The following is a 28,000-nucleotide window of genomic DNA, read 5'->3' on the forward strand; positions in this document are numbered from 1 at the left end:
AGAGAAAGAGAGAGCGCGACAGAGAGAGAGAGAGAGAGAAAGTGCACTGTGAGCAAAAAATAAGTACCTTGATTTGAGTTTAATGAGCATAGAGAGAAGTGCAACAAACATAGCAATCTCTATAATGCAATCCTGATCTCAACTCATCAGCGAATGTGCCTCATGTGTCAACAAGACTGTCTGAGAAGTGTTCCAAAACACTGAGTAACTATAACTGTTTTTGGGGGAGGGCGTTTTTAAGGTAAATAGATGTTTTCAAAAATACTTTGTTGAAGCTCCTTTTTGGAAAATATCCACTTAGTTAAGTGGAGACCTGCATCTATTAATCCGAAGCATCGATGTATGCACAAATTAGGTTTTTTAACTACATCTAGTCATTAGCCGTTATGGCTTTTAATCGGCTGGATTATGCAGTCTGAAATTTAGGATATACAGAAGTCACTTTATACGTACCTTTGGGATACGTAGTGATTATAATTCTCTATTTACAAAGTTTTTCTTTTGCCGCTCAGAAACATCCACGTCATCTGAAAAACAAAACCAATTGCTGCATGTGTTATAAAACTGATCTGACCTGTGAGCATGCAAGTACCAAATAGTATTGTGGATTATAACAGAGACTAAGGCACACTTATCTAGCTGCTGAAAATACTCCAAGAGTAAAAGTGGACAAGGTTCCGCAAAATTATGTTCCAGGAAGTAGGGTCAGAGTCAGCACTCACACTCCAAGGACATGCTGGAGGCCTCAAGTGTGGGAGAGGGGGAAAGAAAAGAGGAAGTCACTTCCAATCTGCTTGACTTTATGTACTTTAAGTTAATTAAAAATTTCAAAATTTGGCAATAGCAATTATCTGTTACTAGAATGCCGGTAGTTAAAGATTATTGTGCTACTTAAAGCCACTTTCTTTGACTACATTAAAAGTCTATCATATCTATTGTAATGAAAAAAATATATAAAAAAAAAAAAGCTAAATATAAAACATTTGAAATTATGACCTAGACTAACAGGTTATCTTATCAAGTTCTACCTCAACTGATCGCGAACAAGCTACATATTAGACTTACCTTTACTTCCTTCAAGGGGTGCTGCCATCCAAAGCGAGTTTAACAAATGCCAAGTAATCTTCCTTCACAGCACATCAGCTGTGAGTTGAATCTGTCGTTTAATTGACGAAATGAGTTGGTGAAAAACAAGCTAACAAACTAACCAAAAACTCTTTCAATAAGGACATAAAACAAGAAAAATCCTTACCACATATCTATTAAAAAAAAAACATATTTTACTGCACTAAAATACATTTCCAAGAATTGCAATTAAATATTTGGGTCAAAATGACCCAAATATTAGGTTGGTCCTTTTTTGACCCCATAATTGGGTTGTTTGTTCGAAACCAGGCTTAAACCCACTCATCCACGCTGCTACGCGTGTGTCTCTGTTATATTTGATTTGGTCGTATTTCCTTGCAAAAATCGGTGACGACTGTATGTGTGCAAGCATGTGTGTTTATGCGATGCTCAGATTAATACTCCATTGTGAATAATGGTGGTGGTGATAGGGGGGGCATCAGGGGATCATGTGACAAGAGTCAGACTGAACCCGGCGCCTACACGCTTCTCAGGGGTCACGTCGGGGTCGTCATGTGGTTAATGTGCCCACTGCCTCACACGCACGAGCACACTCGCGAACCATAAACCCGTACAGTATATCAAACCAGCATATCCACAAAATTCATTTTCACACAACCACTTGTCCTAAGTATTACCCATCAGCCACACTCATTTGATACAACTAATTCTCATTGCTTTCTTTAACATTTCACCTCCGCCCCCTTGTGCTCTCTTTGCCGGGTAACCCGAGAGTCCCGCATTCTGTCCTCTGCCATTAACGACAGAAACGCAGTTTGGACATCGCGGCAAGGAGACGTCGGGGACGCGATGAACCCAACCAATGGGACGGAAGCAGCATTATGAGAGGTATTATGAAGACATGAAGAGGAAGCCGGCTCGGGTTTCAGTGTTTTCATGCCCTATCCCCATTACAGTAATGTGGCGGGCCCACTTAACGGCAGCATAAAAGGCCTGTGATACGCACAATAAACAGCATTACACAATGAATTAGACTAGAAGAGGCAGACTGTTAAATGTACTGACCCAAACTACTCCCGGCGCCTCGCTTCACACACAGCCCCGTGCGCCGACTAACTTCATTAGCCATTCCTCTTAGTGAGCACAGCCAATTGAAACCTAATTACCGCACCGGAGTCAAATGAAAAGCTTTTGCTCGCAATGGCTGCAATCCATCTCGTGACAAATGAACGGCACCGCTTCCACCGTGTTAGAGCCCCCACTTTTCAGGGGAACATCTTCATCGACGCTTCCTTTAAATGCTCCAGCAGCTGCTTTCATACCAACAGCCTAATATACCAATCACACATTTGAGGCATACAACTGCGGAAAAAAAAAAACAACTGTCCACTATTTACTCCGATGTCACCTTTTGGCAGAAAGGTCACTGATTTTCCATTGGGTATGAATAATAGCTAAGAGGCGTCCTTGCTTTAAGGATTTGTAATGCTAAACACTGACAGGTGACACGTTAGGCAGTCCTGTACCATTGAATCGCTGTTTACAAAGATAATCACTTTAAATCGACACTGTCGGAGAATGCTTATTCCTGTGGTTGTGGTTTACAGTGGTGTATAACCTGCACTGCATCATACCTGGAGCGGGCATAACATCATAAAAACAATTTAGTATAAAAATGATATGATTCTTGCATAATGATCATTCAAGGTTGGGACAAAACTGCAAACCAGTATTATTAGCAAGAATTCATTTTGTGTATTTTTAGAAAAAAATGTACTCATTGACAATGTTAAAATTTTTGATGTACTCTGTTTTGCACCTGATTCCAAATCTGCTCCAAAATGATTAGGTGTACACACATGGGGCAGTATAGCTAGCATTGACATCGGCCCGGTGTCCATTTTTGGGCTATAACAAAATATTTGCGGGCCATTAAGCAAAACTTAAAAATTGAGTAGAGTGTGTTTCTATAATGCTATTTTCTTATAGTAGTAGAGCTCTGATGTAAAATGCGGTATTGCGATATTCAAAGTGCCATGATATTATTGTCATCGTAATGGTATTTAAAGTGGCACATCTGGTTCAAAATCTGTATCCCCTCTCAAACAAGATGGTCACCTCCAACTACAAATTTGAAATGTTATATACATTACTTCATGAAGTTCATTTCGTAATGATATCATATCGTGGCATTTAGATATTGTTACATCCCTATCTGGTAGTGCCTCTTGATATTGAATTTCTTGAAAACAGCTAGAGTCTCAATAAACTAGGCAAACAGTTGTTTCATATTTCAGTGAAAAAAATTGTTCATTGCCAGCTGCACTTAAAGTGAAAATCTTATTTGTAGTTGTGTATTTTCTATTTTCGACAGTGCTGACGTTATTCATTTTATTCCAGAAGCTGCAGGCCAGTGGAAATTTGAACACGGGTCACATTTGGCCGCCTGGCCGGACTTTGAACATTTCTACTGTAAAACAAATGCCTTTCATTTAGTTTCAAGGGCAAAAATAAAGTGGCCCTGAAGTGAATGCAAGTTCAAGGTTATAATTGTTGGCAGTGCAATGTCAGTAAAAGAGTTTAGTTCCACATATTACCTGAGCAGTAAGAAGGTAGACACATAAACTACTTTAATACCTAGAAATGATCATATCGTAAGAATCCAGGTCTGTTATGGTAAACACAGCCTTACAATGTGTGTTATTCCCATTTTCTCTTCCACTGTAATTGCGCTTAGTAATTAATAATGGCAGGTATCCGTTACATATCAGATGTTTGGTCCAGCGCGTAATGCAATGATGTCTTCCTTTAGGAGATAATGGAGGCCAGAAAGCAAGGTTATCGTGATGGCAGGACACACAGGAGATTGTAAATCACATATTCTCCTTTTTCGGTCCTTTTTGGTCCATGGGATTTCTCTTTTACGCCTGAATTTCCTCCAGGAGAAAGATATCGTCAAATTATGCTGGGAACAAAGCTAATCTCTTTAGTGTATATGTCAATGTGTGTCAAAGATGGTCAATGTAAAACCAGTTTTTGATGAGATTCCATCAGTTCCAGCAGATTGATTATCAATAACCTCCACTGTGAAAAGCAAGCAATGCTCATGCATGTTAAGTGAAGGTCCTCCTTTTGGACTGGAAAAGAAATGGTTATCACATGGAGGGCAAAGTGCTCTTCATTTAAAAGTCTTTATCACCAGTGAGTCTTGGCCAAATACATTTGGATTGACAATTGATCCGCGCTGCTCGGTCTGCAGGTACTAATAGCATTAAGGTCCTGCTGGCTCCATCACTATCTGTCTATGCTAATCCACTTAGACACAATGAAACAGACCCAGAGGGACAGCACAGGGCCTATCCAAAACAAATTATTACGGCTATTTCATTACACTTTGTGTAAGGTGAGACGTCTTTAGAAAGTGAATTGCGTTCGTTATTTCATTTAATTGCACATACGCCAGCACATTCTAATGAGAATGCAGATGTCAACCGTGAACTCAATGAACAGGTGAGATGTTTTCGGAGCTTTCATAAAGCTTCGCTTATTTTTGGATTGGTTGGATAATCAAACAGTGGAAACTAAGTCTGAATGAACGCAACATCGGGGAGTGCGTTACATGACGGCTTGCTTTTGTGCTCACCAAAAGCGGCGGGTGGCGGCAGTTTTATGAAACACCTTACTTAGTTTGTTATTTGAGTGCTTGCGCCGCGCTTTGTCATGCCAACAAAGCTGCTGGTCTACGGTGGGTCATTTTACACCGGGCTGCTTGTTAGACTGAGTACATGCATGGAAACGTATAGGAAAACTATAAGGAGGGATTGGATCCATGTAGGGATTAATTATGTCACCACACTGTTGCCAGATGTATGCTGTTAATGAGATGCAATACAGGACAGCTTTCAAAAAGATTACAATGCTATGTGCGTAATTTGCTTTCTTTTATGAAATGATGAGTTTTTTAAATAGGCGCAAGTGGGGCACACAATGTGCAAGAAAACAAATACAGTATAGAAATAAGAAAAAGGAGATAACAGTATATAATATTTATATGCATGAATCGTAGCAGAGCTCTCAATTTTGTTTCTATCAAGAGGTATGCCTCTCTCCCTCACTTAAAATCACTCTTTATTATGCCCCTAGCTGGCTATAATGTCTTTGAGCTAGGGGCTGAGGACATTCTTAAAGAAAAAAAGAAAAACAATATCCAAAACCAAGAAAAAAAAAAAAAACTTGCAGAAATGGGCTTCTGGGAGTTTAAAGAAAATAAGTTTTTTTTTTTTTGTTACAAATGGCCTTTTGATGGTTGAATAAACCCTTCCGCACTGGCGAAAACAGGCGCCTGACTACAAAAAAGAGGGGGTAGTTTCTAGGGTTTTATCTGTACTCTATTGTATACTATAATTTATTTGAGGACAATTTGATTCCAAAAGTTGCAGAACAAATGTGATTTGACATGTGTTTTTTTTTTGCTCAATTTCACGTGTTCCATTAACTAGCACGGTGGCCCTCAACAAGAACTGGTGGACCCAAGCATGCTATGGTGCCAGGGTGAAGGATCAAAAAACTCCCTCTAGCCCTCTGAGGGGCGAATGTTGGTGAGTGTCAATGGAGGTAGTGGCTTTTTTGATCTCTTAGGGCAGGATAGCTCATCAGGTTTCGTTCAAGGTCGGTATATTTCTTAATTAAGACGTTCAAAATTTCCTTGCGACTAGTGCAAGATCTGGCAACCTCCAGCGACCTTGTAGCGACCTCTGGCAACCTTGAACAAACTCTGGAGGAGAAAAAAATAGCCACTACTTACCAGCTTTCGTCCTTCGGTGGGATACAGGTTTTAGAGAATTAACAGGTTTTTTTTGTTTTTTGTTTTTTGTTTTTTTTTTGTTTTTGTTTTTGTTTTTTTTAAACAGCAAGCTTACAGCAGTCCAAAATAAGCACTTGGGATATTGGGGAATGTACGGTAACCCAAAAGGTCAAAAAGGCATTAATTTTAAAACACACTACATTATAATTGTTGTGTAAGAGTGACACATGGTTAGCAGTAACAATGTGTAATATTACTGTAAATAGTCTCCAATCTGCTTCTTCCTCTGAGGCACTTTCTCATTGTCCACCTCTACAGCGTGTGTAATGCACACAAGCTGCCACAATTGTCCCCGCAGCAGCAAACAATCCATCTTTTACCACATGTGCACATCGAGGAGGAAGAGTGTATGGAGGGTGTGTGAAGCAAGTCTTTGTACTTGGCTTTTAGTGTCAAAAGGGGTGTGCTCAAGTGCACTACTTTGTCCTGGAAACACAATGCAGGCGGCAAACAAAGAACTAGCCAATAATTTAGAGATTTATACAGTCTGGTTTATACAATCAGAATATTAATTGGTTTAATCTGGTCTAATATGCCTGTTTAGAAGTGTCTATGTGTTGCGTTTCCGTCACCCCAGGGTTAAGTACTGTTAGCGCTTAATACTGTATGCGCGCATGGGAAGCAAATGAAGCAAAAGCTTCCCTAACATAACATCACATACATCTCTTATCTTCTTTTGGAAACAATAGATAACAGAGTATTTCACAATCACAGCATATTAAAAACTGTTTCCTGTTTTGCATCAACTAAATTTAGCTTTGTCTTATCCTAAAATTGTATCAAGAGTTTTTATGTATTTTAAAATCACATTTTACTTTCATAGCAAATCTCAATAGAAATGTTGATTTTACACGCGGCAGCCACATTACATAGTCCAGTGGTTAGGTAATAGTGTTTACACACACACAAAAAAAATACATATATATACATATATTATATACATATATATACATATATACATATATATATATATATATATATATATACATATATATATATATATATATATATATATACACATATATATATATATATATATATATATATATATATATATATATATATATATATATATATATATATATATATATATATATATACGTATATATAAAGTCTAAACCAATATTAGGATCAATTTGACCATGATGGCATTTCTGGAATTGTATCATGCAAAATGACCCGTTTTTAGGGTTCTTTTGTGAGAGAATTTTGGGTCACATTTGGTTTTGTTTTGTTTTTATCCTGACTGTTTTTAGAATGTGAGAATTAAATAATCGACTTTCTTCTTTTTTCCCCTTTTTTAAGGTAAATCAATGAGTGGAACATCACGGAATCCAACTGACAATTCATCTAAAAATATAATTACTGGGAACAGGTTCTGGATTATGCATAAATCAAATTATTATTATCAAATTATTATTTTCACTTATATTGAACTCGCTTTCCTATAAATGTATTACGTAATTTCGCAATGTCCAATATCTGAATATTAATAACATAGTGTTTCATTTTGGCCAGTTGGAGTCATTGTGATTTGCATTTTTATTTTCTCTTGCAATCTATTCGGTGTTTAATTTAACAAATGAAATCATTATCAATCATTATGACTGTGACTATTTACGTAAATACTTGTCTGTGAGCCTTTTACTCCGAAAAGGAAGACCTGTGATTCTTTCAAAGGAAAAGTCACCGCTACTTGGCGTCACTTCCAGTGGGATGAGTTGAGCTTAGTTTTTAACAATGTGGGTTAAACCGCACACAATCTGGAACAAATCCTCGGTGCACAGACACACACACACTCCCGCACCCTCTCATACACACTTAACACTTGGCCTCTAGCTGGGCGAGCGTTACCACACACTGAGAGTCACATGAAACGGGAGAAGGATATAAAGAGGAGACGGAGGGAGAAGTGCTGTGACATTCAATCAGGTTGAGGATTATCTGTCAAAGATCATGCTTGTCATTCTATTTTCCTTCCGTATCTGAGGGCTACGTTACCTTTTTTCTACATCGTAAACGATTAGCACCGGTGCTGAAGCTTGTTCGTTTTGTCCCGTCCTCTGATTGGCTCTTCGTCTGAAGACGTCCAAGCTTTGCGCAGAGAAGTAACAAGTCATCAATACAAATGAACCTACAGGGGAGGAGGGAGAAAGCAATTACAATCTGTTCCTTAATCCCCAGCAGTTTCGAAAAGTCCAAGATTTAGCTTGTCTTTTCTCACCTTGTGTGTACCTGTGAATGTGTGTGCGTGAGAGAATGAGAGAGAGAGAAAGGGAGAGTGCTAATCGGGATATAGGGAACAGGGATCACGTCTACCTTTCAAAGATCGGGATAACACGTTTAATTAATCCAATCACACGTGCTTGAATCTCCATTCAAAGAGAACTGAATCATTGAAAAGCTCTGTTTCTTTCTCTCTTTCTCTCTGTATTTTTTTTTTTTTTTTTTAAGGAAAGGACAAAACACGAAGAGAGGGATGAAGGGTGCCGAGCAGGAATCAGGAGTAAAGTGATGTGATGGAAGAAGAAGAAGTGGCGGAGGGCAGGTGCTGGCCCTGGATTATTCCCTACCTTCAAGCAGAGGAATTAGACATGGCGGTGGGCGAGGAAGCCTGATAGTTTTAACAGAATGGAGTCCAGATAAGAAGCAGAGAGGGCCCGGTGGAGGGAGAAGTTAATTACCTGAGCAGAGGGCATGCAGTGAGAGGTGATTGGAATGAGGGATGGGGAGATATCTCACATGGCTTCCCCTCTACAGCCCCGGATGCATACAAAAACAGACATTTAATAGAGGTTTGTCGGTCTTGCCAATAACTCAAAGCACCCTGGCATAGTTTAACGGGAATCAAAGAGACGCTTTATGAGGCAGGTTTGAGGCAAAAGGCATGCTGTGCAGAAATAATGAAAAATAAATGCAGGTTATATTCTGGAAATATTCAACAGCCACTAAATTAGGTACACCTGCACATTCATCCATCCATTTGCTGCACAGAACTGTGGACCACCACTGGACAGTCACTGTTCCATAGTCGCAAATGACTCCTCATATGGCTTTAAAAAAAAAAAACAACATAACCTCATTATCAACAGAAAACAAAAAAACAGTTCTTAATTTTTTTTTATAATGCAGCTTTTATATATATGCCATGTGTGTACTTTCGGAGAATATCTATAAGTAGCGTTGTGGTTTGGGAGATAGTTCTTAGGCAATTTTATCTTGAAATCAAAGCCTCGATCAGAGTGGATGTAGTCACTACTGCTACTATAACTGCATAATCAGTGAGAAATAGCATAAATTGTAAAGGAAAAACAGTTCACTTGTTTTTTTTAAGGAAGCATATTAGTTTTTGTTGCGAATGGGAAAAAAACGATAATGATCTTTTTTCAGAATTGCCTAAATCACAGATTAATGACTCAATTAATTAGTCATAGTTAATTTGTTATTTTTTTGAAATATAATTTGTATACTATAACATTATGCTTTTTGTATTCAGAGCTTAGACAATACTGTTAGCATACGACACAGTCATGTCATCTTCCAGTGAAAACATAGGACACGAACACAACACTTACTGTGGCTACTATTGTCGATAGATCTATACTTGACCTTAAACCCTTAAATGCCCATTGAGCAGTATTTCTCCATCACTGTTGACAGTCATACACTTAGCAGCAGCCATGCGGAGCTGTGGCTGAATGGCTCATGGTCCAAGTTTGCTTGAAAAATAGAGCAGAGACGTTATCCTGGTTATCAGCTCATCTGGTTGCCATGAGACAGGCCACAGTTTGGCTTACAACAGCCTAGTTAACCAGCAGTTGAGTATTTGCGATAGCCTCTAGCTTAGCAAATGGCCACCCTCACTAACCGGCTGTGTTGAGTTGGCTAACGGCGTCATTCGTTCACCTCAGTGATTTTTGCGGGATCACAGTTGGTCTAGAGATTAATTCTCAGAACGGTTCAAGCTGCTCAATGGAGTCCAGTATTTGCATGCCCAAGGAGGTGATGAGGTCCCAGCGCGTGAAACAGGAAACTGCACTCCCAAAGATCCGAAGAAAGCTCGCGGCGAGATTTTCAGATCTCCCAAAAGCTTCTCTGTCATGTGAACTTTGAGTGCAAGCAGAGAACTCCTGGAACACATATTATCAGCAAGTCTGGAGTTGAGATATCACAAAAATGTCTTGTATTGCATTAGACTAAATAGGTCTGTGTATTCATGTTTTTTGTGTTTTAAAAAAATGGTTTACACTATTTTTAAGGACAAAATGTAGGGATTAAATGTTTGTAAATAACATTGTATTATGATGGATGGATGGATGGATGGATGGATGGATGGATGGATGGATGGATGGATGGATGGATGGATGGATGGATGGATGGATGGATGGATGGGCAGGCGGACAGACCAATGGACAGACTGGACCGATGGATGTTTAGGGCGTGAAATGAACATTGGAACATGATTAAAATCAATGCATGTCATTAGATTGTGATGTTCCTGAAGTATCTGCCAGGCCAAAGAGGAATGCAGGATGCAAGAAGGAAAGGACACGAGGTAAAGGCAAAGCGGCGTTCCATTAATAGAGCAAACTTCAGAGCCAAATTACTGAGGCGCCTCCGAGATAGCGATCAGAGCGCGGCCATGCACCCAGAGTCTGTTAACGCAGCGCTCGCTACATTTACATCACCATCATTACAAGCCTTATCACTCACATCATTCAAAGCAGCACATGAAGTGCGGAGAAAATCTGAAATGGAGCACATTAGTTCACATCATGAGGGGTGAATTGCTGGTCAGGTCCAAAGCTGTTTCGCACGACAACAGAATAGATAAAAAAAAAAAAAAAGTATATATTCTAAGGCTCCCCTCTTGTCCTTTCAAATGAGGAACTGGTAGAGCCAAGAACCTTCTGTGATTGGTCCCTGCAGACCGGCCCCGCGGCTCATTCGCTGGCTGGACTGTAATTTTGTTAAGGGCATGGGTTGCTTCCTGTGCTGGCTAAACATGTCTGTGCAAATGAGGTTTGGGATGCCTAAGGGGAGCGGGTTGAATGAAAGGGGTGGCGGTGGTGGTGGTGGTGGGGGGGGGTTCTGGTAATGGAGCCAGTTGGACAGGGGAAGGAGGGAGGACAGGGACGCGGAATGAGGAAGCCGGGCCGGGGTAATGGAGCTTCAATGAAGTGGAGATACAGCGGCATCAAAGTTGCATTAGCTTTGATTAACGGGCCTGCTTTGAGTTTCAGCCCCAACTTTTCCAGACGTCAAACAAAGCTGACCCCGGCGAGTTGAGGGCTGTGTTCTCGCTGACCCCGCGGGTCACTAGCGAGCCTAATGTCTCACATGAAGCAGAAGAAAAACAAACCGAGCACGGCCGTCAACATCTGAGGGAGCGTTGACTCGAAAGGGGAGATGCGCATCCCTGATCTTGAAAGTATTCAATAAAAACATCTTCGGCGGAATGATGAAAATGTAAAAATGGAAATCATATTCAACTCATTATTACCCATTTAAAATTGATTGTTGGCCTATACAGCTGTCAATGCCAGTGAATTACTTATCTTGCGCACTGGCAGCCTAGTTAAAAAAGATATTTGACATCTCTACTTGTCAATAGCAGTGAATGAGCAAAGGTTAAGAGGACACATGCTAGTTTCCAAAATAACATTTTTTTTCATCCGGTATTTGGTAAAACAGTCATTATGACTTGACAGCAGACATTAAAAAGTATCATCAGCGAAAAGAAATCAACAATTGCTGGGCCTATCTTGTCCCTTTAATTTGATATACAAGAATCCACTGTTCCCAATGAAAGACAGAAGGCATTACTTTTTTAGGTGTAAATCAATACCATTGCAGCAGGGGTGTCCAAAGCTTTTTTTCTTTGGGAGCCACTTACAACAAATTCAAAGGACACAAGGATGCCATTTATTCATACACTCAATCCCAAAGACATAATTATACTGTAAGTTACATGAGCCAAACATGAAGTCCCATGTACTTATTTACAGTATTTTGTTTATAATTATTTTGGTAACTACATAATTTTACTTCTTAATACCTTTGAATACCTTATTGACAACTGGCTCACCCACTGATCATGTGACATCCACAAGCAGCGCTGCGATTGGTCATTAGCCTTCAGCACTGTGGTGTCATTTTTAGTAGACAGAAAGCGGCAAAATATTTTCAAAAATATTAATTGTACATGAAAAATAATGTAGGCATCAAATTAATTATAGACAAAAAATGTTTTAGTGTTGAAAATGGCTGAATGAGAAAACAGGAAATAATTTGTGTTTACGTGAGGATCTCAGTTAATCACTGAGCCGACACGTTCGCAAATCAGACTTTGAGACAAATGCTCCATAGGTCAAAATTATAATTAGTAATAGTTGTCAGGTGCGTCGCACTCAAGTGTTGCTGGCGTGTCAAAATATAATTTTTATATGCCGTTAGATCTAACAGATGAATTTATTTCTAAATCAACAATGCTGAGGGCCACTTAAATATGGGCGGCGGGGCACACATGCCCCCCCGGGTCATAACTTGGACACCGTTGTATCAGCGTAGTCTATGTATTCAAAAGTCAAATGCAAACCTTGTTCAATCCCAATTTGGTATTTGTTGAGCTAATTTGGAATAAGAAACAAAGTTACAGCATTTTCTTTCACTGAAAAACACATCATATTACGTTCTCCATCTATGTCCCACTCCATCCAAACAATGAGAGTTGGTGGCCCCCAGGAGCCAGGTATTCCCCCAGGACCCCTGCTACTCCACCCTCTCCAGGCCACCCTTCCCTCCACAGACTCCAATGGCCCCTTGCAGCCGCCTAATCGGATTGGTCACAAGTTAACTCCATTACGACTGAGCAGCCAGGCACTTGATGCGCTCGAGTTGTTGGCAGTAATTTGCTCCTATTAGCGGCTTTTACTGAGAATGGGAGCCACGCCGTAAACAACCTTAGAAGCAGCGTTTTTGGGGTGTGGTTGGACGCTGTGTTTGTTTGTGCAATCATGTCCATAAAAGGGTGTTTGTTTCATCGGGGGATTCAATTTGAGGAGTCAGATCTAATCAGGGGACGAGGGAGTCGTGCAGGCCACTTGGGTGTCAGAGGGTGGAAGTCTAAGGTTACCCCGCAAGTGCTGCGCTTGAAAGTGTAAAGTCATCGCAATACAGTTTGAAAACATCCAAAATATATATAACGTGCATGAAACGCCCCAGGATGTTATAATGGACCACAGTCTGTCCTTTTTTTGAAGGCATTAAAAACTAGCTAGAAAGAGTGGTTCGCATGCCCATTGTGATTTATTTTATTATTATTATTATTGTGAAATCTGTTTGAAAGTGTGTGATAGTTTGATGTTTGATGAATAAAGCTTAAGTTTTTCATTTTCAATTTGTTTTGCCTTGTACAGTAGTTCTAAAACGGGCTACACGTAAGAGAATGCCTGAGATTTTAACAGGATTTGTGTAGTTATCGGTGAATCAAATGCCATATGTTTTAATACTATGACAGGAACAGTACAAATCTTTTCAAATTAAGAGCAAATTGATTAGAACATAAAGGAACCAATTGCTGATTTGTGGAATAGTGATTCTTTTGTACAACATTTTATGTTTTTACTTTAAGTCGTATACTGAAGTGCATTTTCAAGCAGACAATCCAGAAATAAGAGAGGAAGTAACACAATCTATCTTCTGGAGTTGCTGAAAAAATATATAGAGATAAGACTTCAAATGTTGTCAGCTCACTCAATTCCATAGGCATATTTTTACGTATCTTTTTTAAGACTTCGAATGCAGTTTGAAAATTTAACTCATTCAACTCCAAAGACTTTTTTTTCTCCTCAAAAATTTTCAGTGTTTGCCCAGGACTAAATTAAGTCATGAAGATTTTATGTCATTTGGTGCTAATCAATTACTTTTGTAATTAAGTACTAAAGTAAGCAACTATTTTAGTAATCAATTGATTATTGTAGCAGTCAATTACTTGAGTAATATAGTATCTTACAACTAATGTATTAGTAATCAATTACTTTAAGTACTAAATTACTCACTTTAGTTTATAAATTAAATGATAACTTTAGTACTTGTAATTCATTAATCACCAGCCACTTCTTAGACCCTCCTTTAGACAAACACTTGTAAAAAAAAAAAAATGAAAAAATATGAATAAGTGGGATTGAATTTCTGCCTTCTTGAAAAACGTAAAAACATGTCTTTGGTATTGATTGAGTTTAGAAATCTGACTCGGGATGTTTTTTGTTTCTTTTTCATCCAACCAAAAATGCTTTGTGCTGGTTAGGGGTTACTGAAAAAATATTTCACAGGGGGTACAATAATGAGAAAAGGTTGAGAAGCGCAGGCCTAGGCTATGCACTTACTCCGATAATAATATTTTAAAGGATGCCAAACTTTTGGGACAGCCTGTACTTTGAAAGCAAACAAGCCGGGCCTTGCCAGAACTCAAACCAGGCAGGAACCCTCCTACAACAATAAAAAACTTTGGTGGAGGTTCTTTTTTCAAACTGATACTTTTGTCCAGTTTATTGCAAGTAGTAATAATTTGGCTTTAGCTTTTATCCAGCAACATAAAGTAGACAGGGGAGGCAGCTCCAGGTCTCTACAGGAAGCAATAAGCTCACCCACGATAACAATCTGAGTGAAGGGAAAAGGGAGGTGGGTGGATTGGAGGGGAGGGGAGGGGAGGGGAGGAGGGGTTGACAGAGGAGCGTTTCAGTCTTATCCCACTGCACTTCAGGCTGGTTATTTCTCCTGTTTAACCCCAAGAAATGCTGTCAACTACTTGCTCGGCTCCAATTGGATGAAAAAGGTGTCCGAGATGAGAAACACCCCGACGGTTTATCAGCGAGAGCGGGCCGATCTGTGCGCGTGGGGTGACAATGGCATTCCGACCCGATCTATCAGCCCGGGGGAACAGACTCGCCGCATGGGAAAAATAAAAGAAAATGTCTGTGCTCTAGCGCTCATGTTGAGTCGAGCTGGGTTTGCCTGCCTCCTTCTCTCTGGTCTCACTGAAGAAAAGGAGAAAGGATTCCTGTCATTCAGTCTTCATTCATACAAGGAAAAACTGTTTAACAATCCGTACAATTTGCTCAGTTTGTCAAGGGAATAAAAGACGACATTTTAGGTGCACCAATATCTCATGAGATTCAGCACAATATGGTAGACTCACTGCTGTTTGTTGATTGGTTGAAAAAAAACACTCAAAATTAAGGTCTGAATGTTTTTTTTTTTTTAAGTCGATGTTGGACGAATAAAATAAAAAAATATGGATAAAATGACAGTTTTCCCTACAATATTTTTCACTAAGTTGTAATTTCACGTGTATTTTCACTATTCACAGGAGAGTCTCATAACTATTTTTTGTGAGTAGCAGAGATTATAGTTGAATGGGTGTCATATTTAACATTTATGCTTAATTAATGTTATGACTTTTATTTAAACAAACTATGACTTTAGGTTATGTGTTGAATTGGGACATCCTTTCCCTTCTTTGCACAGCTTACGTATTTGCATTGGTCACCCTTGCAAAAATACAACTTTGCTTTTGTTTGAATGACAAGTCCGCAGAATGACATCATCAATAAATTTGATGATATATATTTCAAAACACAAGGTTATGGTATGGATTTATGTGTAGCAAATCATGTCACCAGAAGTCTACATCAAAATAAAAAGTTGAAAAAAATCATCAAATATTATTTTTGGCCGATGTTTGAAGGGTCATAGTTGCCCGATTCAATCACTCGGCCCTTACCTAAAATGTCAGACGTCCTCCATTGCTGATTTTCTTCCTTGTCTCCAAGACATCCTCAGCCAGTTAAACTTCATCCTAATGTGGATTTCCAGTCTTTCAAAATCATTCTGTCAAGAGTGTTTTTTTTTCCCCGTGGAAGAGGAGTCCACCTGTTGGAGGGCACATTCCGAGGGTCCCGCTTACAAAGCATGGTGAGAGGACCAGGAACTGACCTTGGCTTTGCCTGTCAACAGCAGATCTTTTGATAGCGTCAACAAGGGCCCCAAACTAATGACATACAACATTTTTCGCCAAGGGAGATGGCTTTTATAGCTGAACACAAATGACTGTATGTTGCTATTGTGTACATTTTGTTGAATCATTCTGTTTCTAAATTGACAAAAACTCGTACAATACGCATCAAGGGCAAAGTTCAAAGTTTCAGCAAAAAAGAGGAAGTACTGCTAAGTATTGTACTCATCTGGATTAGACATAGTAGGTACCATAGCGTTGCTAGCTTTTTATATTTCCTCTGGATGAGGCTACTTGCTTGACCTTCTCTTACACTGCTCTGGGAAGGTTTTTTTTTCTTCACTGACTTAAGGCATTCTGAAAAAAAAGTAGCCTATGTTGAATCCGTGTTTGTCAATAAATAAAAAAATAATATTATTGCTAGCCCACAAGATGAGCTCAACCGAAACAACATGCTAAGTATGCTAGAGACTAGTTAACAACAGTAACTTAAATTTGGAATTTACCTTTATAGTTAAGATGGTAATTTAACATCGCTTGTGGCCATTGGTTTTCTGACAGCCGTTGTAGATAAATGTACTTTGATGATGTCATCCAGTAAAATTTCATTCCTTGAATTCATCTTGTAAAAAATTCAGTAATTTTGCTTATCTAGCTTTAGTTAGATGCATCCGACGGAAGTACCTGAAGTTTTGTTGATCCACGTGTTTTATTTTTTCTTTGATGAAAAAGACTCTTGGGTAAAAAACAAGCCAGTTTTTAATTTAATTCAATTCCTCATTTAGGCCAAAAAGTCAGGTAAAAAAAACGGGTAAAACACAAAACAACAAAGTTGCGTCACTCTCTTTTTTTTTGACTCAATAGTTTTTCAAGTGCGTGACACACAGGTAATGACTATGCGTTGATTAAGCGGCATCGCACAAACAGCTGTTTGTAATATTTTAGTCTTTTTATCAGAATGGCAAAATGTTTAAAAGTCTATCCAGCAGGTATGTGTGCAACATGAAGATTAGCGCAATGACTTCCTCTGGTAGCCTTGAAGCTGAAAAACAGCATCCAAGCAGTCTCACGTCTGAGTGGATAAAGCCACGCATGTGACAGAATCAAACGTTCCGGAAATGTTTCCCGCCCACCAGCGCTGGGCTCAAGCGCCCGCCGACTTCCGAGAGGCCGAGCGGGCGCGCCGCCGCGACCTCTCGGTGGGCCGGCCTTTGTGTTTACGCCGCAATTATGCACGCTCTCCTCCCGGGCCGCGCCCCCCTTAGCGACCCCTGGGCGAGGGTCAACGCGCAAGACGTTCTTTCGGACGCACGCACAATGGAAGGCCATTGACGGAGCGGCGGAGGGCAGGCCGGAGGAGAAGTTTGGGCGGCGCGTCGGACGGCCTATCGGGCCATCTCTCAATCATTTCCCCGTCACCGGGTCTGAGCCGGGCCCGCCGTGCAGACGCTGCCCACATCCTCCCGCAGCTCCAAACCTCTGTCGTACAAAGTCATCGGGCCCACATCCCCCTGCCCGACAAGGACGGATTGTACGGCGTGTGTGCGAGCTTGTGCCAAAGCACACTGAGAGCAGCCTGCAGCTCTGCGCAAAAACACACACGCGCACGTATCATTGCAGAGTGGCAGCTGATCCCCAAGCATCCGCATGTCACCTGCTGGCCCGCGCGAACCCGGCCCGGTGCCCCTGCCACCGTGCGACTGGAATGGCTGGGGAAGCTAGGGCGGACCCTCGGGGAGTGGGTGGTGCAGGCAGGGCCGGTGTTGATGGCTGGGTGGGGAGGCAGCCAGGATTTAAATGGAGATTGACGCCCCAGGGGTAACCTGGCAACAGGCTGGAGCTGCTGTCAGATTAGAATCTGAGAGCCAGAGATAACCACTTTACTGCCCCCTGGACTGTGTGTGACTGTGTGTGTGTGTTTGTGTTGTGCCATGCAGCAGGAGGCAGCTGCAGGTTTGTTTTTGAAGGCCTGCTTAAAAATGCCACACAGAAAAATACATCCTTTACCGACTACATCACTCCAACCTCTCACATGAAGACAGGCATTTCTAACTGGAATATATTGAAAGCAAACAAGCATAATGCCATTGAAACTCAAATTGCCATTTTTATAGAACTTGTGGATACATGGTATCAGTTGCTGGTAGAAATGGCAAAGAATTCCTAATTAGAATGGATTGGATCTCAGATTAAGTGTAACAGTCATGAATATATTAGCAAGAAGCCAGACTTAATATCATCAGTTGGTGCTTTACGAAGCATCCATCCATTTATTTTCATCCATCTCGGAGGGCGGCCATTTTAGAACTAGCTGTCAAATGAAAATAACATCACAGCTGTTAAAGGCCCAGGTAAGAAAAAACATCCATCCATCCGTATATATTATAATAATATTCATAAGAATTAAGTAACTAATGAATCAACTACTAATGTAATCAATTACTTTAGGCATTTAAGCACTGAAGTATTTTAATGGTTTAGTTACTAAAAGTACTACAGTAATTTAGTATTTCAGTACTTTAAGTCATTAAGTACTTATTTACCTGAATGAATTGATTACTTTAGTACTTAATTCATTTAGTACCAGCCATTTTAGACCCCCCTTAAGCCAAAACTATCTAATACCGTCGGCAGGTACTTAATTCACAGTTTTTCGAATCCATGTGTACATGAGGCAGAAAGATCCAAAATTTACAAAGCAAACTGCGATGCAAAACCGCTAATTTCGAGCTTTGCTTTATAAGTGAAAATAAGACTTGCACAACACCCCCATATCGCTAAACATCAATGACATTACACCTGTTTGGTTCACATGTGACATCAAACAGTACACACATTTGGACACACACACAATAACACAGTAGAGCGTTTGAATGTCATCACAGACAAAAGACCACCAGCAGCCCCCATTTACATGACAATAGCCTCTGAGCACGTTTTATAACTGCAGCAAAGGCAAACAGCGACCCGCTTTATGCAGCGTGCAAAGGGCAAAGGTTGTTTAAAAAAAAAAAGCTCCATTATTGATGAGAAGAACTGTGCGGCTAAGCAGTAAATGTTACTGCAAATTGAATTGTACAAAAGACGGTAGCTTTAAACTCAATTAACAGTGAATGTGGCAAAGCTGTTTTTTCATTCAAAGATATAAGACGGATTTGAGGGCCCACCTGATAGACATATTGATTAGTGCTGTTTTGGCAAGCTGATGAAGTGATGGATTTAAGTTGTAAGAGATTGCAATGGGGAGGCCCCGCACACTCCAAACGTGAAGAGGCGCAAACGCTGGCTGGCTGGCTGGCTGGCTGGCACAGTCGGAGGCATTTGTTGGCCGGCACGCGACTGTGTCATGGCAGCGGCGGACTCCAGCTCCCGTCAGCTGTGTTTGTACAACGAGGGAGTGGTGTGTGTATGCGCGCGCGTGTGTGTGAGCCAACAGAGGAGGACAATCTCGGCATAAAGGAGGTTGAAAAAATGAGCATGTAAATCTTCTTGACAAGGAAGAGGGCCGCCAAGGGAGAAAATAGAGGACACGGGTTAAAGTTGAAACAATCACTTTTTCTTTTGTGCAGGTGTTGGGCTGTGTGTGTGTGAGGAACGGTCATTGTGTCTTAATGGCATTAACCAAATGAGCTGAGTTGAGATTTGCTTTCTTTCTTTGGTTTTAACTTTGTGGTGATTTGCATTTGCCCTTTAGCGACTGCAGACGTTGGGTGTGTTAAGCGTGTGTATATGCGTGTTGGATGTTTACAGATTAATTGCGAAGGAAAAAAAAATATTAGCATAAACTTAAATACGGGTTCTCCAAGAATTGATGTGTATGCTTAAAAGATTGAAAGAATTCATCAACTGACGCAGCGGTGTCCAAATTCCGGCTCATGGGCTTTTTGTGGTGCATGTTTTTATTTGGCCCACAGCATGCTCCAAAAAAAGAAATAAAGCCTTCTGAAAACAGGTACGAGGAAAAAGTAATTGTTCATCAAAAACGAAGCAGAGTTTTTACACCTAAATAAATAATATATTTAATATTGCGAGATATTGTAACATGCATAGTTAGAATATATAATAATATATAACATCAAATATAGAAATGCATTTCACACTCATGCCTTCAGTGATATCCTACTTAGTCCTACTCGAATATATACACCTCATAATATCATCATTTATGACACCAAGGCTGGAGAAATCATACAAAGAACCACATGCACGCATTACTGGGCGTTGCATCACCTTAATCGTGTAAAACACAGGATATTTTTCAGAGCACTGAAACATCAACAAACACTTTGAGATTCACTGTTCCACATTTCGGCCTTGATCGGGATCAATCTGTTGAGAGCTAGCAATGCTATCACATTAGCATTTAGCGTTTGAGAATAGCGCTGGAGTGAACGCTTGACCCTCGCTCCATTCAAGTGCCACGTGCCAAATAATTCACGGCAGCATTCAGATTTTACACAGCAACATGACCCCCACAAGGGAAGCTCAGAAGAATCCAAGCCGGTTCCTCAGTTACCAAGCAAAATATATATAGAAAGGCCAATAAACCAGCAGAAGATAAAATGAACATCTCCGCAATGTTTTATTGCGCAGCTTTAAAAGCTAATTTATGTTTCCACTATAAACCTTATCCAGCACAAGCGCTATGAGTGTGGTCCGCTAATCTTTAAAGCACATTTAACCAAGACAGTTTTATTTTTGTCTTAAGGGTTAAAGTTAGTGCACCTGTGTGTGTGCGTGAGTGTGTGTGTGTGTATACAAAACAGGTATTTGTTGATTGTTCAAAAAAATGTTGCATATTTAACGTATATGGATGATGACAGTGACCACTGTAGAAAAAAAAACTTTTGTAAAGAGAACTGCTGGGCAATCTCATTCGTTTTAATTCATAACACTGACTAATAGAGTAGCGTTTACATAAGAATGAATGTACAAATACACTGCACGGTGGATTAGCGGTTCGAAGGTCTGTTTCACCCCTCTGAGTTCCCAGCACTTGTCCAAAGTCCACTCGGACAGGCGAAAGCCTCGGCTTGAGCGCGCCATAAAGACGGGCGAATAAAAGACGGTTCTCATTTCAAGTCGGTGGACATTAGCGCTTCATTAGAAGGCAGCATGTGCAAAATATTTTTCGGACTCACTCGGATGGCTATCACGCCCCTTTGTAATGAGGCGAAGGCCCGTGTGAAGGCGCGGCGCGGCGCGGCGCGGCGACACCTCCTGACCTTCTTTTTGTACCTCTCCGCATGCTTGCATGTTCACCGGAGCACACACTTCTTTCCGACGGTAATAAAAGAAGAAGCGAATGATACGCATCCCTGAACTCTAATCCATATCATAGACGACGAGGTCTTTCCGTTGCTCGTAGGCAGATCTCATTTCAGTTTTCAGGGCTTTAGGACATCACTCTGAACTCCTATCTCCCCGCGGCCCATTTAGAGAATTATTCAAATGAGGGAGAAACTTTGTCCGATAAAAGGCCCTCAGATGTTCTTTTGAGGACCTTTGAAGGTTGCGGATGTAAAGAGGGATTCCTCCAGAGTCGCTCCCTCATTAATAATGATAATTGAGATCTGCATGTGTTTGATATACACCATTAAACTAAAGGTCTGAACAATGGGAGGGAGGCTTAAAGAAATTCTTTGCTATGCCTGCTGGCTGGGAAAGCTGCCGACTATTACAAATGACTTGTGATAGCGATTAATTCTATTGCGCGGTATTCAGCGCAGGACATGTGTTGAACGCGAGGTGTATGGCGTATTAATATTGAGGAAGACATAGGCAAATGCAAATGATAGTTTATTTTGTGTGATCTCACAGGAAAATACCTGTAATTCGAATGATTAACTCAAGATTTAGTCACCGATCCAATCTCAGGATGGAGTTTGTTAAAATGCCAGGTTTATTTCACTGCATATACTGTATACTGTTTATAGGATATTGACAATTATATATTATTTATAAAATAAAGTATTTTTCCACCATTTAAAGAACGTTTTCCATGCCCCAAAACTGAGAGTAATGCACAAGTAAAAACATAGGAGACTTGTACAAGTCAATTTGTGATATGGGCAAAAAAAAATATGTTTTCACCAGTCATTCTTGATGATTACGATTTCAATTAAATGTAATTGAAATAAAAAACCCATCAATTTTTTATAGGTTTATTAAAAAAAAAAATCTTGTATATTTATCTTGTAAAATCTTATAATAAAAATAAAATCTTGTAATATTTAGACAACAATAATATATACTAAATTTGAATCAATTTTAACAAACTTTACATTCATAGCTTGTGCATAACTTGCGACTAAATGTCACAATGACCTCATGCAATCCTATTTATATTCAAGTTTTAGGGTAAAGAAGGGTCAGAAGATAAAAGGCACTGAATGACTTGGAAACTATTCTAAACACATCCTGTAAACCACTCATCCAGCATATCAAATTAATTGGATTTATTGCGCAATCCTATCCAGAAGGCATTCACAAACCAGCCAGACCTGAAGTGAAAGTGCAGTCAGGTAAAACAATTGTTGCAGGCAATTTACTGTAAATAAATCACTATATCATAATTAAATTGTGATTTAACCATTTCTGCATTCCCTGACAAATATTGTACGATCATAACATCCGCCTTCTGCCATTCATATAACAGACTAAAGATTTTGTGTTCAATTGGCCTCGATCTTTCATTGAATATTTCACTTTGTGAGATGAGATCATTATTTCAATTTAATCACTTTTTGTGACATTTTCATTTTGTGCTCTGACACGTTATTTTTGACGTAAAAAAAGATAACTGGAAAGAACTATATGATTGATTATTCCTGATATTAGCATACAGTCATAAAGTGCTACTGTTGGGTTGCAATTTTTTTCCAAGTGCTTTCCTTCACTTCAGGGGGCATCTTATTGACTTACATTCAATTCCTGGAGACCCAAACAGCAAATTTGCGTATACTATGTGAACATACATTACATTACTCTGCTATATGATCATTGTGTGCATGAACAAGCAGAGGAAGCGCTTGACCAGTCATTCTTGACTATACTGCCCCCTAGAGGAAAATCGTTAACACCCCCTCCCCCAAAACAAAACAAGATCCCACCCCCCCAAAAAATGGTTTCATTGCCTCTTCAACTCACATGGCCATTCATAGCAAAACATAAAAAGAAATTGTGCTGTGCACCAGTGAAGAAGAGAGCAAACAGCTACTGGAAAAGGTTACAAGGCCCGGGATGTAATATTAAATATTATCACTTGTTGGGCCCCGACTTTGTAATGGTTGTGTTATCGCGCCAATTTTTGTTCTGTTGCAGTGAGACCTATGAGCACACACAAACACAACACTGCCCCCCCAGATAAAAGGCAACCAGAGCACAGAGGTCTGATAAAAGCCAATCAGAGAGGTACAAAGTGATAAGGAAGCAGACGTGACCCTGCAGGTGATGAGTTTCAGCCTCACACGCCACATGCAAATAAAACACAAGCGGGAAGTGGAGCTATACATTGGACACTCTTATTCCAGAATCGTTTGACTAAGGTCAAAAGTAGGTTCAGTATCTTTACATCTATCCACAGTTGTCTCAATATAAAGAGTGACTTATTCCAAGTTTTTACTAAGTCACATGGTGCAAAGAATGAATGAAAGCGATCATTGTTCATCTTATATGAAGCTAACTTTGCATCACCTCTCATGCATTTTAAACGGTGTCCTCTTCCTCGTAAGCCACAAAAACGTAAACGGGAAGTATGTTTTCTTTGGAGCTGCGTCTATAATATATTCAAAATATCTCAAATGCTACCCCCTGTTCACTTCTTTCATAACACTGACAGTGCAGGACGGGGGGGGGGGGAAGACATTTGCAGCCAAACAAAGCAGAAATCAAACCTTTACGAGCCTGTCGCCGCATGTGTTATGTTTCCCTTTATGTCCACATGTAGAGGTTAAACACAAGCAAGGCACCTGATAATGTTTTCTCACCGATGTTTGGATTTTTATCTCAAAGCGTCGGGAAGAAGGTTATGTTTCCACCAGTGTTTAGTATAATTCAAGATAACGGAAGAATAACAACTTTTGGAGGAATATTGGAGAAATTCAGGATGGGCATGACCGATTCATTAAGTGTTACCAATTTTGGATCGCATGGCCCCCAGAGGTAATGTTGAATCAGTCTGAGGAAATTCAGTTAAATTTACTTTTGTAGAGGAAATAAGATAAGGATTGGTTAAATGATAGCAAGTTATCAAACAGGAAAGAAGCCATTCAGTCAGTGAGGATCCATATAGGGATTTACATTACTATCATCTTTTCGTCATTACAGGCTACCGGCATTGGGTACAAGTAAGGCAGTGACCAATCAGATTCAGCAAATTGTGTGCTACTGGCAATATGTGTAAATATTCTGAAGACCATTGTATTTTTTTTTTTAGCAGAGGCTTTTACAATTTTGGGAGTGCCCAGCAAAGAGTGTAAATTAGTTGTGTGTTAACTTCACAAACATTTACACAGGTATTGTACTAGTGTTCATTCATGTGCAATGTCCCTTTCAAGTAAACAGTAAAAAAAATCAGATGCAAAATCTAACAAAACAAAACAAAACCATAAACTAAATGAACAAACCTACTGTCGGAAATAAATAAAACTAAACGTGGCCCGATATAACTTTTTCACCGTCTGATACTGAGATCAAGCCGATATCATCAGGAATGATGCATACATGCTTTTACTTATTTTTTATTAGAAGGACTTGATCAAGTGATACTATTCAGTGAGTAAGAGAAAATATGGCCCACAGTTTGAGTTTTTAAAGGACTGCTTGTACATGGGTGCTAATATTTGACATTTTGGATGTAGCCTGATATAATCCCATTCAGTATTTGTCAGATATCAGACCAATATCTGATACCAATATCACATCGAGACGACCCTAATTAAACATTAGCTGAACCTAAAAAGCAAAAGTCCAAATGAAATAAAAAGTAACTGTGATGCAAAACCCCAAACTATGCAAAAGCCTGTTGAGCGACCAAATGAAAGCTGGTCCAGGAAGCAAACATATGCAATTAGATCAGCTTGCCGCTGCGATGGAGGAGATAACCCAAATGCGCTGGGAACGGACAGAATGCTGGCACACCGCAACAACCCGTTTGGGCTCAAAGTCCCGGGCCGCTTTCAAGGAGGTCGCCCGCAGGTCAGGCGAGGATCGCGTACAGGAAAGAGTTGGGGAATGCGCCGCTTAATCACAACATCTCATCTAATGGCAGCGCTATGTTTTGAGTCTTTTCATTTTGGATATGTGTGTTTGTGGTTGTGATTGGTCATGCATGCGTGCATGCGCGCTGACATGACTCACGGCTGTTGAAAGAAAACTTTGCAGTGTGAGAACCGTACACGGATGGCCACACAGTAAAAATCTGTTATTACAGAAATAGCGCAAATTGTACATTTAAAAGCTTATAAAGGGTGTCACGGTATGGACCTTTAGTTTGCTTTAATATGTCATAAATGACTCGTGTCGGGCAGTATTTAATTTCTCAAACTCCAGTCCTCGAGTGCTGCAAACCTGCATGCTTCCGAGGCTTCTGTCTAAAACACACCTGATTCATATGATTAGCTCATCAGCAAACTCTGCAGTAGTTTGAAAATTATCCTGACAATTTGAATCAGGTGTGTTTAAGACAGCATCATCGAAAACATGCAGGACTACGGCCCTCAAAGGTTCTCAGTGACGCAATCAGCACGTCAAGCAGTCTTAAAATGTCTTCAGAGTTTCCTTCTGAATCTCTTTTCTGAGTCTATTTTCTGAGAACAGTTTGCTGAGTCTAGTTTAAGCCTAGTTTCCAAGTCTAGTTTCAAAGTCTAGTTTTCTGAGTCTGGTTGCCAAGCCTATTTTACGAGTCTAGTTTTTCAGGTTTCATTTTTGATGCTAGCTGTGATTACGTTGGATTTTAATGTATTAATACGTTCTACTTTTCCACTTCCATGTCCAGACATAACAATCATAGTAAATATTAAATAAAAATCAAGTCAGCGGGGAATATGCCCAAGTTGGACCGAGAGAAAACAGTTCAAATTGCTTTGTTTGATATTTTCTCGTAAATATCTAAATACAATCACGTCAACAAACATACAGTTCTAGTTCTGCTGTTCTGCCTAGCAACAAAATGTAGTTGGCCTTAACATATATTTGATGAACATGTGTTGGACAGTAGTAGATATAAACCAATGGAATGGAGCCAGTTATGTCTATATTATTTTATACTAATAAAATGTAGAAAAGTTTTGTTTCCGATGAAATAGACAAGTGCTGTTTGCCAGTGTTAGTCTTTCAGAGGTTTGGTAGATACAATTTTCGGAGTCAAATCGGACAATTATTCTCTACACAATTAGTAAGGTCCTACCAATATTGTCACACTATGGGAACGTGCAGGAAGTCATCTAACCAAATAACGTGTGGACCGAAAAAAAAAGTATGCAGCGTCACAACGTTTATACTATGTAAACTTTGTTTTGCTATTATGACTTTCCTTCAGGCATCTGATTGGCTGGAATGGCCTTATATTGAAAGTCTTGCACCACCTTTACCTCCTGTGAGATTGTGTTTTTAAAAAACTCTGCATTTGAAAGGAGATGCATCAAATGCTTTGCTGCTATGGTCACAGAAGTCTTGACTGAAGTTTGCACTGTTAAAAAAAAAAAATGTCCAACCGTTCTGTCACTCGGTGAATAGAGCAACGCGGCACATGCACACTTACAGTATCTTAATACATACACACATGTGCTTACACACTATGACACACACACAAATCCAAGCAGACGCTCTCACAATTCACCTCTCTCTCACCCCTCTTCCCTGGGTGGGAGTCCATTTCCGTCTCCTGATACATAAATAAATACAAGGCTATGTAGTGCCCCAGGACGGGGACGGAGGAGACGGGAGTGCTGAAGTGAGTCAGGCAAAGAAAAGAATAGCGGCGGACAGACGAAAGAAAAGTAAGAGGAGAGGGCCTTGTGATTGTTTCCCAGCGCTGGGAAGTCGAGTCGTGATGCGAGCGGGCCGCCAGTCCCGACGGAGCCCGCCGGCCCGCACCAAGACACCGGGGAGGGGCCTCAATCAAACACGAGAGGCGCACAACACGACCCGGCAAGTTCAGCAGGAAAAGAGAGGAGGAGGAGGGGGGCAGAGTTAGTGTGAACTGATTGAATTAGGCTCATTAAAAGGCCATGTGTGGGCCTGATTGGTGAGAGCGTGCACACTTCGAGACCGTTTCGCTTTGCTTTTCTGTCACTTGAATTTGTGGCGGGAATACGATCCAAAACCACCAACATCAGGGGAATATCTGGTATTTAGAGAGACCATGTCATTTTTTTTTTTAAATAAAACTTTATAAAATATATTTTTTTAAAGTATTTGTTAGCACCTGTTGTCACTCTCTCACAGGGGCAAAATGGGATTGCTTCAGATTGATTATTCATTACTCTGTTGAGGTAAAACAAAGGAGTATTAATCTGTGTATGTACTGTGATAGAGAATTCCATAACAACATTTTAGACAACAACATGCTTCAATACCAAAAAAATCCCCCCACAAACACAAAATTTTATGTTGGAAGCCCTTACCTGACTCAACTCTCTGTATTCATCCAGGTTTGGGACCGGCACAAAAAGGCAGTAGCTTGTCCCCCCTTGCGGCTACATTAGCTATCAGCTATATATAAAATAGGAAAAAATAAATAAACCTCAGCATCAGGAGCTTTGCTGAAACTATAGCAGAGTGTCTACCTTTAAAGTGGTACTAAACTGTTTTAGCCATTTTCAACATTTTCAATGCTCATTGTTACAAGTCTTAATGCTGATAAATAAAGCTGAAGATTAGCTAACATATATTAATATAGAAGCATCAAACAAGTGCAAGTACTTTACCTTACACAGGGCAGCAACACCTACAAACGAAAGCTTACAACAATACTGGCCACAAACGATTATGACAATGGCAACACGTACTGTGTTACAAAGGTGTTTCATCTT

At 40.0% G+C, this 28,000-nt stretch overlaps 1 long non-coding RNA gene across 1 annotated transcript; it reads right to left on the reverse strand.

Annotated features, from left to right (window-relative positions):
- Window positions 1-85: 85 nt before the first annotated feature.
- On the reverse strand, window positions 86-27,995 carry LOC148418887 (uncharacterized). Its single transcript, XR_015866525.1, has 6 exons — window positions 27,896-27,995; window positions 27,593-27,680; window positions 9,857-10,080; window positions 8,524-9,669; window positions 7,952-8,084; window positions 86-744 (listed from the first exon to the last, which is right to left on the reverse strand). It is a non-coding gene; the product is annotated as an uncharacterized LOC148418887 (long non-coding RNA).
- Between the last annotated feature and the right edge of the window lie 5 nt (window positions 27,996-28,000).

Source organism: Hippichthys cyanospilos, chromosome 9, assembly GCF_059441005.1.
Source record: "Hippichthys cyanospilos isolate Australia breed blue-spotted pipefish chromosome 9, RoL_Hcya_1.0, whole genome shotgun sequence".
NCBI classification, from domain to species: domain Eukaryota; kingdom Metazoa; phylum Chordata; class Actinopteri; order Syngnathiformes; family Syngnathidae; genus Hippichthys; species Hippichthys cyanospilos.